We start from the raw sequence: 16,220 nt of genomic DNA on the forward strand, positions 1-16,220 counted from the left end.
TTTCCTGGATTGCTATGTAATTTTTATTGATGAACATACAGTAATATTGAAGTTAAAAAAAAGAAAAATAGGCAGGCAATATCTTGGCAGCATGACAGAAAAGACCAAAGCCTGGTCTACGTGATGGCTTTGGAGAAGAAGTGGTGTCATGGAGTCCGTAAGCCACTAGCAAGCCGCTGGGTAGTGCTGCTCTCTGTCTCAGTGCATACAAACTTGAGACAGCTAAATCTACTCAGCGAGGATTCCAAAAGGCATCGAGCTTCAATTCACGGCACAGCTCTGGGTCTTCAATGGAGGAAACTGTAAAGTGTTAAGAAAATGGGGCAATGTTAGAAGGAGAGCAGGAGAAGACACAATCACCTCAAGACAAGGAATGCAGAAGCTCTACTGTTAGTTTAAAGCTACAGAGAACAGTGACAAGCTGCACGAGTCTGTATCTGTGCCTGGTGCAACCTGCCGAAAACATGCAATTAAATCTGCCACTTCCAGGGTGTCCATTGTGGCTGACTCTTCCTGTCAAAGTGGAATGTAAAGTCTGAGATAATCCTGAATACCTAGAGCAGTGGTCCCCAAACCTGTCCTGGAGGGCCACCAGCCAGTTGGGTTTTTGGGATATCCACAATGAATATGCATGAGAGAATTTGCATGTTATGGAGGCAGTGCATGCAAATTTTCTCTCATGCATATTCATTGAGGATATCCCAAAAACCCGACTGGCTGGTGGCCCTCCAGGACAGGTTTGGGGACCACTGACCTAGAGTCTCAAACTAAAAAGGTTATTACAAAACAAAAATTTCAGTAGCACCTGGGCCTCCCACCGAGAGTCGTGTTTTCAGGATATCCACAATGAACATGCATAAAGATAAACTTACAAGCAACAGGGGCAGTACATGCAAATCTCTCTCATATATATTCATTGTGGATATCCTGAAAACCTGACTTGCTAGGGGGTCCCTCTCAAGACAGGGTTTGGGAACCATAGTTTTTTTTTTTTGTCAAATTCATTTTTATTAATGAGCAATGCAGGTACAACCAAAACTATATCTAGGGGAAAGGGAAGGTACAATATAAGCCAAAGATTGATGCAGCTTTACAATACAGGATTATTCCCCTTATGTATCAGAGCCAACTGGAACAACACCCTGCGTACACTCTGAGGTCTAGCGCCAAAATGATCACTCTTGGGGGGGGGGGGGGGGGAATGCTCATGCTCAAAATTTGAGGCTAAAGGTCCTGCAAAACACTAATTGACTGGAGGGAGGGAAGAACAAACTTTTCACCAGGGTGGACAACTGCCATCTTGAATTTGGAGCAGAAGAGTGCCCCTTTACATAAAATGGCCACCCCTCTCCGACTATTTCTATATTAAGAATGAATTGTCTGAAAATTCCATAGCCACTTCCTGGAAGAACAGGAAGTGGCCTCAAACCATCTCAAGTGTTTGTCTCGCAGGCTCTGCAGGAATGGAGAGGGTTACAGCAAACCCCGCCATGCTGGAAGACCTGCTGGGAGTACAAGAAGGGAGAAATGGATGAGAATCTATGCAATACCGCCTTACCTTCAGTCAGAAGTACTGTCCATTCCTGTTGTACCCCAGGCCCAGAAACGTCAAGCATGGAATTCAGATTATTCCTGTAAGGAAGAAGAAAACATTTGAACCATTGAGATCATGCTGGGCAGTATCCAAATAATCCTGCCACGAAATAGTAAAGCAGGATGAACTAGAACTACGATATGGCGACCTCAGAGAGAAGCAACTATTGCTTTGGGGAAATCACGAGGGGCTACAGCAAAGTTAGCTCTTCCAGGCAATGCAGGTCAATATAGAAGAAATGTAATTCTTGACCACTAATGGCTGTATACTTTTATTTCTGAATTAGAGAATAGCAAGGAAACTAATCTTCATTGAGATATTAAAAAAATAAATAAAAAACACTACTACAACAAGCCAGGAAAAAAAAAGAAATCTGCTTAAAAAAAAATAAGTCTGCAACGTTGTCAGGTCACGAGATTACCAACTGTGCTGTGGTCTGAAGAAGATGCAAGGCCAAAAATCTTTACCTTTAAAGAATTCAATTTCTAAACAAAAAATATGAAAAGAAATATGAACTTCATGGAGACCAGAGTTTTAAAAACATTCAAAAACCTTGCAAAAAACCCCAAAATGTTTGGTATGGAGGCAGTGTTAGTCTGTTCGAGTGGCGTGGGGGAGCTGCAAAGCACAGGTGCCAATTGCACAAGTGAGTGGAGGGGACGGTGATAGTACTTGGGGCCTCCAGCTAATGTTTGGTGTTGGGAGAAAGATTTCCAGATACTTGTACGAACGGTTTGATTTAGAAGCTGATTTTGTGTAGTAACTGTTCTACCAAAATCAACAATTAACTACGACAAGTAAAGAAGCCAAAACCCCAACCTAATAATATCCAGTCAAGTCCTAATTCTACCATTCTGGTATCATATCACAAAGAGCCATCACATACAGCTATAGCACGATTAATATAATCATATACCAGGCTTTTTGGTGATTATTTTTTGCATTTAAAGAATCTCAAATATACTGTTCATAAAAATGTTATTCTTCAAATGGCTTGTCAGAAATGTAATTCCAAAGTAATGCCACCAATTGTCAAAAAAGGTCCCAAGCAACAAGTACATTACATCATCGGAATGTGTATCACAGTAATAGTCACTTAGCTTGAAGTCTTCTGACTGACTTGTGAATCTTCTTCCACCACACAAACTGGTAGTATCATCACCTAGGAAGCACCCCCTTAGGACCCCTTACTTTTGGTGGCTTAACTATAGAAATCAATGCCAAAAATAGCTTGAAAGATCATTCCCTAATATCTCACTCTGCTAATGTGGTTTTAAGTCACATACTTTTTACTACCACTGTATACGTCTGTATCTGGGTAACGTATTATTTCCCTCTGTCATCGGTTATACCTCTTTCTGACATATGGTCCCTTCTTCCCGCTCCATCTTTCCCCTGCCTCATACCATCCTCCAAATATCCCTTGTGCGTGCATGCACCTAATTCCTCAGTATACCGGTTACTCCTGTGCACTGGCTTCCCAAACTCATCTGCTTTCTCCTGCTGCCCTCCCCAGTATGCGTCTCCCCACGGCCCGCACTTCAAACCCTTTCCCTTTCAACAATGCACCATCCAATTCTTCATTAAAACACGGATTATGTAAAGTCAGGGTGCGAGGTCACGTGCTGAACAGAAGTTTGGAGATGGTAAACAATGAGAGTTATCCAAAAAGTACAATACTGCATATTAAGATGCTTCCATTAAGCCAGAATTGTCTGAGGATTCCATAGCCACTTCCTGGAAGAACAGGAAGTGGCCTCAAACCATCTCAAGTGTTTATCTCGCAGGCTCTGCAGGAATGGAGAGAGTTACAGCAAACCCTGCCATGCTGGAAGACCTGCTGGGAGTACAAGAAGGGAGAAATGGATGAGAATCTATGCAATACCGCCTTACCTTCAGTCAGAAGTACTGTCCATTCCTGTTGTATCCCAGGCCCAAAAACGTCAAGCATGGAATTCAGATTATTCCTGTAAGGAAGAAGAAAACATTTGAACCATTGAGATCATGCTGGGCAGTATCCAAATAATCCTGCCACAAAATAGTAAGGCAGGATGAACTAGAACTACAGTACGATATGGCGACCTCAGAGAGAAGCAACTATTGCTTTGGGGAAATCCTGGCAGCTGGGGAAGACACGAGGGGCTACAGCAAAGTTAGCTCTTCCAGGCAATGCAGGTCAATATAGAGGAAATGTAATTCTTGACCACTAATGGCTGTATATTTTTATTTCTGAATTAGAGAATGCACAATGTATACTTTTATTTCTGAATTAGGAAACTAATCTTCATTGAGATATTAAAAAAATAAATAAACACACCACTACAACAAGCCAGAAAAAAAATCTCAGTTAAAAAAAAAATTCTACAATGTTGTCAGGTCAAGAGATTACCAACTGTGGTGTGGTCTGAAGAAGATGCAAGGCCAAAAACCTTTACCTTTAAAGAATTCAATTTCTAAACAAAAAATATGAACTTCATGGAGACCAGAGTTTTAAAAAACATACAAAAACCTTGCAAAAAACCCCAAAATGTTTGGTATGGAGGCAGTGTTAGTCTGTTCGAGTGCCGTGGGGGAGCTGCAAAGCACAGGTGCCAATTGCACAAGTGAGTGGAGGGGACTGTGATAGTACTTGGGGCCTCCAGCTAATGTTTGGTGTTGGGAGAAAGATTTCTAGATACTTGTACGAACGGTTTGATTTAGAAGCTGATTTTGTGTAGTAACTGTTCTACCGAAATCAACTATTAACTACGACAAGTAAAGAAGCCAAAACCCCAACCTAATAATATCCAGTCAAGTCCTAATTCTACCATTCTGGTATCATATCACAAAGAGCCATCACATACAGCTATAGCACGATTAATATAATCATATACCAGGCTTTTTTGTGATTTTTTTTGGCAGTTAAAAAAATTCACCGCTTCAAGAATCTCAGATATACTGTTCATAATAATGTTATTCTTCAAATGGCTTATCAGAAATGTAGTTCCAAACTAATGCCATCCACCAATCGTCAATAAAGCTCCCAAGGTAGGGGGGGGGTATAAAGCAACAAGTGTGTTACATCGTCGGTAGTGTATCACAGTAATGGTCACTTAGCTTGAAGTCTTCTGACTGACTTCTGAATCTTCTTCCAACACACTAAAACTGGCAGTATCATCACCTAGGGAGCACCCCCTTAGGACCCCTTCCTTTTGGTGGCTTAAGTATAGAAATCAATGCCAAACATTGTTTGAAAGAGACCATCCCCTACTATCTTGCTGCACTAGAGCAATTTTAAATTACATACTTTTTACCACTAAAGGAGTCTGTATCTGGGTATCATCTTAATTCCCTCTGTCATCAGTTCTCTCTCTTTTTGGCATTTCGGCCCCTTCTCCCTGCTCTATCTTTCCCCTGCCTCATACCATCCCCTCCAAATATCCCTTGTGCGTGTGTGCATGCACCTCTTAACTCCTCAGTGTACCGGTTACTCCTGCGCACTGCTTCCCAAACTCATCTGCTTTCTCCTGCTGCCCTCCCCAGTATGCGTCTTCCCACGGCCCGCACTTCAAACCCTTTCCCTTTCAACAATGCACCATCCAATTCTTATGCACAATGTCTTGACAATGCAAAAAAAAAAAAGGGGGGGGGGGGGTTGCATTACAGATGTTGCGGTGGCCGTAACGTTGGCAATCCCTGGGATGTGGGTGCCCATGATGTTACTCTAATAGCTTTGTAAATGAATTACTGGTTTGTCACTTCATTTTCATTAAAACACGGATTATGTAAAGTCAGAGGTCTAGCGCCAAAATGATCACTCTTGGGGGGGGGGGGGGGGGGGGGGGAGGAAATGCTCATGCTCAAAATTTGAGGCTAAAGGTCCTGCAAAATACTACCTGACTGGAGGGAGGAAGAACAAACTTTTCACCAGGGTGGACAACCGCCATCTTGAATTTGGAGCAGAAGAGTGCCCCTTTACATAAAATGGCCACCCCTCTCCGACTATTTCTATATCAAGAATGAATTGTCTGAAAATTCCATAGCCACTTCCTGGAAGAACAGGAAGTGGCCTCAAACCATCTCACGTGTTTATCTCGCAGGCTCTGCAGGAATGGGTGGGGTTACAGCAAACCCCGCCATGCTGGAAGACCTGCTCAGAGAGTGCAGGGAGGGGGAGGGGGACTTCAAGGCTACACATTTGAGCACATTTTTACCTTACCAAGTCAATGGCACACAGTGCTTTGCCTGTTCACTGGGCTGAGAAACCGAAGGCGCATCTGTATGGAGAAAAATGAGAAAACAAGAAATGGAATGAGGCCATTTTGTCGGGCTTCTGAAGAACTGGTGCAACAGGAACAGAATGTTGATAAGCCACAGGGTAACCGGGCCCAAATAGTAGAGGACAGAAAGTGGCCAAATGACTTATCCACTCTTCCCAGTTATTCCTGCCCACATTACCAGAGGCTGGAGCATTGTTGGCTATCAAGCCTTATCCAAGTCAGGTTTTGTAGTCCTCATTGGTGGTCTACCATCCTGGATAGATGAGCACACAAGTTCCCACACTATTTGTTTGTTTTTCTATACTGACATTCGATAAAGAATATCACATCGGTTTTACATAGTAACTCAAGGGATAATTTGACAACAGTAACAGGGTCCAATTATCTTTACATCACAACATTATTAATTCAACAGACCCCCCCCCCCCCAAGGATATTTCGCATTAAAGCTTTGTAACAATCTAGTCAGTCTGCTGCCTGAACATCCAGCCTCGCTGGACAGTGCCTGGCTACCCCCACAGCCTACTGTTTCACTAGGCTGAATTATTTTCTATATTCACACTGTTCCCTACTCTTCTCTTACCCTTGCTCTACAGAGTGTCAACTGTGGGTTGTTTGCAATATTGCAACTTTCCAACCCTTTTCCTATTGTTCTCTGTATCTGCTCCAAGCATGCTCAACTTTGGTCACACCTCTATTGCCCAGTCTCTCTCTCACACACACCCATCACCTCCCTCACACACACTTTGCTTAGAGCCCCAATGCTGTATTCCCCTTTAATTTCGCAGTGGCAGATTTCCCAGAGCTGCCACTGCCTTCTCAGCCGCACTGAAGCAACAAATTTATTTTAGAAAAATATGCCACAGCACTCAAGCCTTTCTTCTGGCTGTCGGGATAGCCCTAGGCTCCTGCAGCCCCCCCACCATCTGCCTGCTTTTACGGCCGCTGGGAGCTCCAATTGCCCCATCTGTAATCAGCACGGCTGAGCGCCACTTTTACTTTAATCGCGGATTTGCCACGCTCACTATTGCATTGGGGGGGGGGGGATCCCTGGAGCAACCGGCCTCTTCGTGCTTGCCCTACCACTTTGGAAGAGGGAAATCCTGGCATGGCTGGCTCTTCTCTGTGGCTCACCGCTGTGTTTAATTTCAGCACTTACACCTGGCGGTCACAGGATCTGGCTTCTTCGCCACCACTGGCCTGACACTGCCACTCCTCCCAGCCCCCCTCAAACCACCCCACCCCCGGGCTGTGAGATGCCCACAGTCTTCCTGCCCCACCAGCCAATCAGTGGTTCCTCCTCCCACTGGCAGGAAAAGGGAGGAGGCTTCCAATTGGCCTGGGGGGGGGGGGGAAGGGAGGAGGTTTCCCATTGGCCCGTGGGAGCAGGAAAAAGGTAAAGGGAAGTATAACTGGGGCTTTGGGACACCGGGAGCTGAGACACACCAGCTGGTGCTTCGCGACACACCAATTGAGAACTGCTGGTTTAGAGGATAAGGATGGAGGACTGCTTTGATAGTGAGGTCAGGGTGTAATATGAAAAACAGTCTTATTTATTTATTTAAATCTTTTTCTATACCGTCGTTAAGGTGGGCACCGTCATAACGGTTTACAGTAAGGCACAAAAAGTAATGCTATTAAAATCTATCAGTTTACACAGGTGCCATAAGGTTCGGTAACATAGTTTTTAATCAATGTCAGTTGTTAAATGAGTGTGAACACTATCATGTCCAGGTCAATTCTATAGCAGTTTTGAGTCTGGGACTCATTCTATAAATGTAACTTATCCTTTAGTGATGAATTCTATTAAAAACTACACCCTAGTGATTACTGTTTGTGTGGGTGTTTATTGTTTGTACCTTGCACTTCCCTGGTTTCTATTCTCCCTTCTCTTGTGTGCATTTCAAGTTACTATACTTTTCAATTCTACATATGCTGTTTTACTGTATTATATGTTAACTCTTTTGACTGCTGGAGTTTGTCAGCTAGTTGTGTGCTCACGTTGAATAAAGATCTACAAAAAAAAAAAGAAAAGAGAAAAGTAAAGTAGCTACCACCACCACTACTACTAATGGCGTTACCTTTACCTTCTTAGCAAGCTCCCACTGTGGGTCTGGCAGTTCAGTAAATTTTTTCTGCTTCTCTTCCATTAACTGTTTCACAGCATCCAACAGTTCAAAGAAATGAGCAAGTACCTTTCCTTTCAAAAGCCAGCTTGCTGAATGGGGAAACCAGAGGTCTGCAGGAACTTCTTCAATCAAATTTCTGAATAGCTGGTAGTGGCGTGCATGAGTGCTACTATAACGGACAATTTCCAAAATGGGTTTCATAATGTGATCTAAACTTAACTGTTTTGACACCAGTTCTTCTCAGTGAAGAATGCAATGTCCAAAATTCAGGAAAGGCATAGTCTGCTTTACAGAACTCCACAAACTCATTTATGGACCTTATCACGGATGGCACCCAATCTACTGTAATAGCAGTAAGCTTCCATAAAGGCAGGTGGGTCTGCATGATCACAGTCGTTAATGCCTCTGATGTCCACATCCCGGGACTTGTCTCCAAGTGACAATGCCAAGAAGTTCTTTCACCGCACAGTCGTTTGAAACGGTGTACACAAACACGGCCAACTGAGGTGTCCCCAGCTTGTCGCACAACACAGCCAGCCCCATACTTAGGTATTCACTTTGTTGAAGGTGTGAATGCAGCTGCTGTTCAATGGAGAAATTACGTACCTGATAATTTTGTTTTTCCTTAGTGTAGACAGGTGGACTCAGGACCAATGGGTATAGTGTACTCCCGTTAGCAGATTGGAGACAGAGTCAGATTTCAATGCTGACGTCAGCCTACATATACCTGTGCAGGAAGCTTAGCTCTTCAGTATTCTCCTCAAAAAGCATTGTGGATACTTGTGTGCTATAAAAACTTGATTAACTAGGACTGGTTCAGCTGACGTCCAAATTGGAGACCGCCAGTGCACTCAACCAAATAACTCCGACACCCAGCAGGTCTGGGTGTCCTGAACTAGGGGTAATACCTGGCTTACCCGTGCTTGTCTTGTTCTCTGGGTTTGCCACCCGAGTTTTCCGGATTCTGGGGCAGCCATGGGTGGGATGCCGAGTCCAGCTGTCTACACTAAGGAAAACAAAATTATCAGGTAAGTAATTTCTCAGTTTCCTAGCGTGTAGCAGATGGACCCAGGATGTATAAAAGCCACTCCCAAATTGGGTGGGAGGCTGCCCGTGACCCACTTAGTACTGCCCTTGCGAATGCTGTGTCCTCCCGAGCCTGAATATCCAGGCGGTAAAACCCGGAAAAGGTGTTGGAGGACCATGTCGCCGCCCTGCAGATCTCGGCGGGTGACAGCATCTTGGTTTCTGCTCAGGACACTGCTTGGGCTCTAGTAGAATGGGCCTTGACTTGTAGAGGCGGCGGCTTGCCTGCTTCTTTGATCCAGCGGGTTATGGTTGCTCGTGAGGCCACTTCCCCTTGCTTCTTCCTGCTGTGAAGGACGAACAGATGGTCCGTCTTTTGTACGGATTCCGACATTTCCAGGTATCTGGATAGGAATCTGCAGACGTTGAGGTGGCGTAGACTTCTGGCCTCTTCCGAATTCTTATGTTCATCTGGTGATGGTAGCGAGATGGTTTGGTTAAGATGGAAGTGAGGCACCACTTTGGGGAGGAACAAGGGAACCGTGCGTAACTGGATGGTTTCCGGGGTGAGCCTGAGAACGGCTCACGACAGGACAGTGCTTGTAGCTTGGATATACGACGGACTGAATAAACTGCCAGCAGGAAGGCTGTTTTCAGTGTTAACAGTCAGAGAGACAGGCCGCGGAGAGATCTGAAAGAGGCTCCTGCTAAGAAATCCAGGACCAGGTTGAGGTTCCAAAGCGGTACCGGCCACTTTAGGGGTGGTCGGATGTGCTTAACTCCTTTCAGGAAGCGTGAAACATCCGTGTGAGAGGCTATGCTGTTGCTCTCGCTCTTGGTTCCGTAGCATGACAATGCAGCCACCTGTACCTTGATGGAGTTGAGGGGCAATCCCTTCTGTAGGCCGTTCTCTAGGAATTCCAAGACCGCAGGAATTTTGACTGAGCGTGGTATGATGTCATGGTCCTCGCACCAGGCTTCGAATACTCTCCAAATCCTTATGTATGGTTAGAGATGTGGAGAACTTGCGTGCTCGGAGTAGGGTGTCAATTACCACCCCCAAGTATCCGCTCTCTCTCAGGCGAGCCCTCTCAATGGCCAGACTGTAAGAGAATCGAGCTGGATCCTCATGGAGGATCGGCCCTTGTTGGAGCAGGTCTGTGTGGAGGTAATGGCAGGGGGTTCCCTGTCAGTAGTCTTTGCATGTCTGCGTACCACGGTCTTCTTGGCCAGTCCGGGGCCACCAGAAGTACTGGCTCCCTGTGTAGTTCTCTCTTGTGAATGACTGCGCCTAATAGGGGCCACGGTGGGAAGGCGTATAACAGTCTCCTGTGGCCAGGTCTGTACCAGGGTATTGATCCCCTGGGACTGAGGTTCCCGCCTGCGTCTGAAGTAACTGGGTACTTGGGCGTTGGACTGGTTTGCCAGAAGGTCCATGGTTGGTGTTCCCCCAACGGTTCACTATCAGTTGGAACGCTGTGGTTGACAGCTTCCATTCTCCTGGGTCTAGACTTTCTCTGCTGAGGTAATCCGCCGTGATGTTGTCTTTCCTGGCGATGTGGATGGCTGAGATCTCCTGAAGATTCACTTCCACCCACAATAGGGGGTCTATTTCCAGAAACACCTGTTGGCTTCTGGTTCCTCCCAGACGGTTGATGTAGGCCACTGTTTTCGCGTTGTCTGACATTACTCTGACCACTTTGTCCCGGAGCCTGTGACTGAACCGCAGGCAGGCTAGTCTGATTGCTCGGGCTTCTAGGCGACTGATGTTCCATCCAGACTCTTCTGCGTTCCACTGCCCTTGGACGGTTAGCTCTTTGCAGTGTGCTCCCCATCCTCATAGGCTGACATCCGTGGTGAGCAGGATCCAGGTCGGTGAGGATAGTCTTGTTCCCTGGCTCAGGTGGCCGTCTTGTAGCCACCATCATAGTTGGGTCCGAACTCTGCCCGGGAGCTGTAGACGAACGGTGTAGTTCTGGGACAGTGGATTCCATCGTGATAGAAGTGAGCGCTGTAGGGGTCTCATGTGAGCTTGTGCCCATGGCACTACTTCCAGTGTGGATGCCATGAGACCGAGGATTTGTAGGTAATCCCATGCTGTGGGGCGAGGTTTGCTCAGCAGGGTTTGCAACTGGTTCATCAGTTTTGATCTCCTTGGTGTCAGGATGACCCTGTCTTCTTTGGTGCTGAATCAGACTCCTAAGTATTCTAGAGACTGTGAGGGCTGCAGACAGCTCTTGTTTGTGTTGACCACCCATCAGAGGCTCTCCAGTAGAGTTTTGACTGTTGGTTGCCTGGTGACTTTCCTCTGGGGATTTCGCCCTGATCAGCCAATTGTCTAGGTAAGGGTGTACGAGGATTCCTTCCTTCGTGTTGCCGCCACCACCACTATGACCTTGGTGAACATCCGGGGTGCTGTGGCTAACCCGAAGGGTAGTGCCCGGAACTGGTAGTGACGGTCCAGGATTTTGAAGCGTAGGAAGCGCTGATATTCTTGATGGATTGGAATGTGTAGATAGGCTTCCGACAGATCCAGGGATGTGAGAAACTCTCCCGGTTGTATCGCCCTTATTACAGAGCATAGGGTTTCCATGCGGAAGCGGGGAATCCTCAGATGACGGTTGACCGACTTGAGGTCCAGGATGGGCCTGAACGTTCCCTCTTTCTGGGGGATGATAAAATTAATGGAATAATGCCCAGTATTTATTTGTTGCGGAGGCACTGGGGTTATGGCCTTCTAGGGCTAGTAATCTGGTCAATGTAGCTTCCACTGCCACCCTCTTGGAGGGGTCATGGCAGGGGGATTCCACGAACTTGTCCAGCGGAGTTCAGAGGAAATCCAGGTAATATCCCTCTCAAACGATGGTTAGGACCCACTTGTCTGAAGTTCTCTCGACCCATCTTTGGTAGAATAGGGAAAGACTGCCCACTATGGCTTCTTCCTTTGGATGGGTCGGCATATTCTCATTGTGGGGTGCGGCTAGGGCCTGGACCCGAGCTGGTTCCCCTTTTGTTGTGCTTGTTCCGAAAGGAATGGTTCCTGCCTGTAGGACGTGGTGCTTGATAAGTGTTTCTGTATGGGTTGAAGCGCTGTGATCCTCTGCCCCTGGAGGATCGGGGGAAGGGTCGCTGGTTTCTCTTATTCCTGTCCTCCGGTAGCCATGGCAGTGGGGACTCGCCCCATTTGTTAGCAAGTTTCTCTAGCTCGCTGCCGAACAGGAGGGATCCCTTGAAGGGCATCCTTGTGAGTCTCGTTTTGGAGGATGCGTCGGCTGACCAGTTTCGGAGCCAGATTTGTCTTCTGGCTGCCACGGCAGATGAGACTCCTCTGGCTGCCGTGCGTACCAGATCCGAAGCGGCGTCCGCGAGGAATGATACGGCTGGTTCCAGGGCTTCCCCAGGAGTGTTGTTCCAGGTTTGCGCTAGGCAGGCGCGTGTCACCACGGCACAGCAGGCCGCGATCTGTAAAGACATAGCGGAGACGTCAAAGGACTGTTTGAGGATAGATTCCAGACGTCTGTCTTGAGCATTCTTGAGCGCAGCCCCTCCCTCCACTGGGATAGTAGTGCGCTTCGAGATCGCGCAGACCATGGCATCCACTATGGGACATGCAAGGAGTTCTTTGGCAGCAGGGTCCAGAGGGTACATGGCTGCCAGAGCCCGGCCCCCTTTGAACGTGGTTTCTGGGGCCTCCCATTCCAGGTCAATTAGTTGCTGGATGGCTTGTAATAGTGGAAAATGACAGGAGGTCTGACGAAGTCCCTCTAACAGTGGGTTTGGCTTAGGTTCCCCAGAGGCGTTCGTGCCCGGGATGGCAAGCTCTTTCAGGCTGTGCGTGACCAGGTCTGGAAGTTCTTCCTTGGTGAAGAAGCGTCTCATGGTGCGATGGGGTTCTGTCCCCGGGAGTTCCCCTTCCTCCAAGGGTTCTGACTCCTCATCTGAGATGTCCGGGTCCCCAAAGGTGGGGCTTCTGGGCGGTGGCATCACCTCCCCGGGCATAGAGGGTCCTGGTATGTTGAGTTCCTCTGGTGGTGCCTATTGTAGGAGGCCCCTGCTGCAGGCGTATGAAGGTATGCAGACCTTTGAAGAATTCCACCCAGGAGATAGAAGCTGGGTGGAGACCAGGGGGCACAGTGTCCCTGGGGAGCCCCGTTTGAGGGGGAATCCCGCTGTGTGATGCTAGGTCCGGTGTACCGTTGGAAAGGATGGGGTCGGGTACCGGCTGGGGAGGGCCATGAGTTGGGTCCCCTAGGGCCTCTTCACACTGCACGCACAGGGCCGTGGCCACCTCGTGCTGTGCAGCCCTAATGTGGCATGCTGGGCAAAGTCCCTGAGCCTTGAGCTTATTTTTAGGTAGGGACATGGTTTGTGCGCGTATAAAACAGCTGTGCGCCAAAGATGCGCGTGTAGGTTTAATGCGCGTGTGCCGCGAGATGTGCACGTAATTGTGCGCCCAGCACCGTGAGCACGTGGCTATGCCCTTAACTTGTGCACCCGGCACTTGTGCCCACAAGGATTTTGTGCGCACGGGCTGAAGTGGCGGACAGGGCGGCAAACAGGGCAAATATGGCAACGGCGACCACCTTGTAGGGTCTCCACGTGGGAGGACCCTTGGATCTAACCAGGGTTTAGCCCTGCTAGGGCAGATCAACCCGGTGGCACAGGTCCCGGCTGGCGACCTGTGCGACTCCTCGAGCTTCAGAGACCAGAGTCTTTAAAGAAGATTTCTACCTTACCTTGTCTTTGGCGCTTCCCGGTTTCGTTCCAGGCGGTCTCCAGCTGCAGGGGGGGAGGGCAAATACCTTCACTGCCGCGCTCAAGGTTGCACCCGCTGCCTCTCAGCCACGCCCAAGATCGGGGGCTAGGTCCCCACCGAAGGTCGGTCGCCGGACCGAGACTTACCTCCGAGGGACCATGGAAATCACCTCAGGAATTCTCAACTGGGGGAGGGACCCGAGGGTGTCACCGCAGGAGAGCAGGACTCGTCTGTAGAGGTAAGATTTGTTCTTTTTTTCTCCTTTACTCTTAACGCTGTGAGAGCGTGCAGGTAGTCCCTAACTACTATGGAGACGGAAAATACTGAAGAGCTGCACTTCCTGCAGGGGTACATGTACTAGAGGCTGACGTCAGATTGAAATCTGATCAGTCCAACTGCTATCAGGAATACACTACACCCATTGGTCCTGAGTCCATCTGCTACACGCTAGGAAATATCACTGTTTAAATCAGAGATCCCGCGTTCTACCGCGTGACGGGAGAGCTGCAGTTCAGAAACTTGCTTTTGCAGTTGGTGGTTTTCTGGTACGATTTTACAAACTCTCCGGAGTAAGGTATTCTCACACGGGCAATGTGCCAAACTACTTGGCAAATCTGGTGAAGGCTTCTGCCTGTTTTGCTACTTGATTTTGCAAGGTCTCAAGTTTTAATGACTGGCGTTCAGAAACTTTTGAAAATTCTGTCAACATGAGCATGGTTTGTAACAAAATGGCACTGGATGTTGGAAGATTGAACTGTGCAAGAGAAGTCTGGCAGATAGGACACTTTGGTTTTCCTTGCTGTTCAACAAAAAATTACAAGTTCTCCCACTCCAGTAAGAAGGTTCAATGTTCTTCATATTTTCTTTTCCTCTGACATTTTGCCATTCTGCTGCATACCTGACTCAGGTTTCCTCTGTCCATTTGCCTCTTCTCTCCTGTTCTCCAGTCTCTCCCCACACCTGGTAAAAGTTTTCAAAGCAGGCAGGCAGTACTGAGCAGACGTTGTGGCACTGCTTGCATTAGTTCTGACTGAAACGATAAAGGACAATAGTGAGACAGAGAAAGACCACCCCTGCCCAGAAACTGCAGCTGTTCTAAATCCCAGCAGGGGGCTGTTCTCTCCCCTAGCGTGTACCTCTGCAACAAGTGGCACTATAAAGCCAAGAACCGCCACCCATGAGAGACTGCTGCTTTCCCTCCCCAGTCTGAAGAAAAGGCTGCTTCCACTGAGCCCTGGTGTGTGTGTGTGGGGGGGCGGGGGAATCCTACCAAAGGATGATGCAAATTAAAGTGCAAGTCACATGCTGGCAGGCAAGCAAGAGGGGCTGAAGTTGAAAGGATGGCATTATTGTTTTAGCCTCCATCACCCACTCTGGAAGGGCAGTCCAAGCATCTACCACTACTTTTCATCAAGAAATATTTTTCTACAGAAAGGGTGGTGGATGCCTGGAATACTAAACCAATAAGACGTTAAGACAGTGGATAAATGAAGAGGATTATTACTTGCAAAAACTTGAAGAGACAGATGGTGAACGCCTGACTTTACACACCACAGGATATTCGCTGCATTTTGTAAATATCCTTGTTTCATTAGTTTTTATCTTTCCACTTATTTATACTGCCCTGTTAAACTTGCTTCTTCCTTACTTACATTTTCTAGTTATTGGTTGTCCTGTTTCCCCATCCCCTGTTCTTTGTAATTTCCATTTCTTCATTGTTATAATGTAAACCGATATGATGTGCATTTTAATGTCGGTATAAAATAAATAAATAAATAAGGGTAGCCAGGTTGGTCACATTAGGCTAACCTGCATGAAGTGGCAGTTATAACCTTAACATCTGTAATAGCGCTGGGTTCGCCACATGCTCTTCTGCACTATCCATTTCCACCTTATTTTGCCTTGCTGGATAAACAGCTTCGTGCATCCAACATTTACCTGGCCGAAAATTACTTTCCTTGTTTTAAAATGCCTGCTTTTGTCCTCAACCGCTGGGCTAGTTACATGTTTTTGAATATTTGCAAGCCAAACTGCTTTCTCTAAAGATATACTTTTTCCTGCATTCTTTCACGACAAAGTACCTAAGATTTTAAAAAGAGGTAATGTGTGCATATTTATAGATAGATCAATATACACACACTAAGTTTTTTTTTGGTATGCAATATCAAAGCTCATTTTATTTATTTCTAGACAGCGTGACAGCCTTTTTTTTAAGATTCCAAAGGAACGAGTCATCAGCAGCCAGCCATACCGCTCTTAAGAAATATAACTAACATCCGGAGCAAAACCCTCTCTTCGCCCCTCTATTTAAAAAAAAAAAAAAAAAAAAGCAAAGCGCGACATCGCCGTGATAGTTGCATTAAAATGTAATCGACGAACCAGAATAAAGCCACCCCTATAAGCCTCCTTGTCCTTTATGAGCAGGCTCTCAGATGCACGTGTTATGGGCATCGCTG

The 16,220-nt window shown here is 47.0% G+C and overlaps 1 long non-coding RNA gene and 3 other non-coding genes across 6 annotated transcripts; all 4 read right to left on the reverse strand.

The window, feature by feature from the left end:
• LOC115083990 lies at positions 1-8,686 on the reverse strand. 3 transcript variants are annotated; one of them, XR_003854439.1, is made up of 5 exons: positions 8,049-8,686; positions 5,793-5,850; positions 3,488-3,561; positions 1,559-1,632; positions 1-300 (listed from the first exon to the last, which is right to left on the reverse strand). It is a non-coding gene; the product is annotated as an uncharacterized LOC115083990 (long non-coding RNA). The 3 variants fall into 3 exon arrangements; XR_003854437.1 differs by having other exon boundaries at positions 7,941-8,685; XR_003854438.1 differs by lacking the exon at positions 8,049-8,686 and adding an exon at positions 7,935-8,047.
• Positions 1,375-1,508, reverse strand: LOC115086378. Its single transcript, XR_003855258.1, has one exon. It is a non-coding gene; the product is annotated as a small nucleolar RNA SNORA9 (small nucleolar RNA).
• LOC115086380 lies at positions 3,304-3,437 on the reverse strand. The gene has a single exon (XR_003855260.1). It is a non-coding gene; the product is annotated as a small nucleolar RNA SNORA9 (small nucleolar RNA).
• Positions 5,596-5,729, reverse strand: LOC115086379. The gene has a single exon (XR_003855259.1). It is a non-coding gene; the product is annotated as a small nucleolar RNA SNORA9 (small nucleolar RNA).
• Positions 8,687-16,220: the final 7,534 nt, after the last annotated feature.

This window comes from Rhinatrema bivittatum, chromosome 2 (genome assembly GCF_901001135.1).
Source record: "Rhinatrema bivittatum chromosome 2, aRhiBiv1.1, whole genome shotgun sequence".
Lineage (NCBI taxonomy): Eukaryota > Metazoa > Chordata > Amphibia > Gymnophiona > Rhinatrematidae > Rhinatrema > Rhinatrema bivittatum.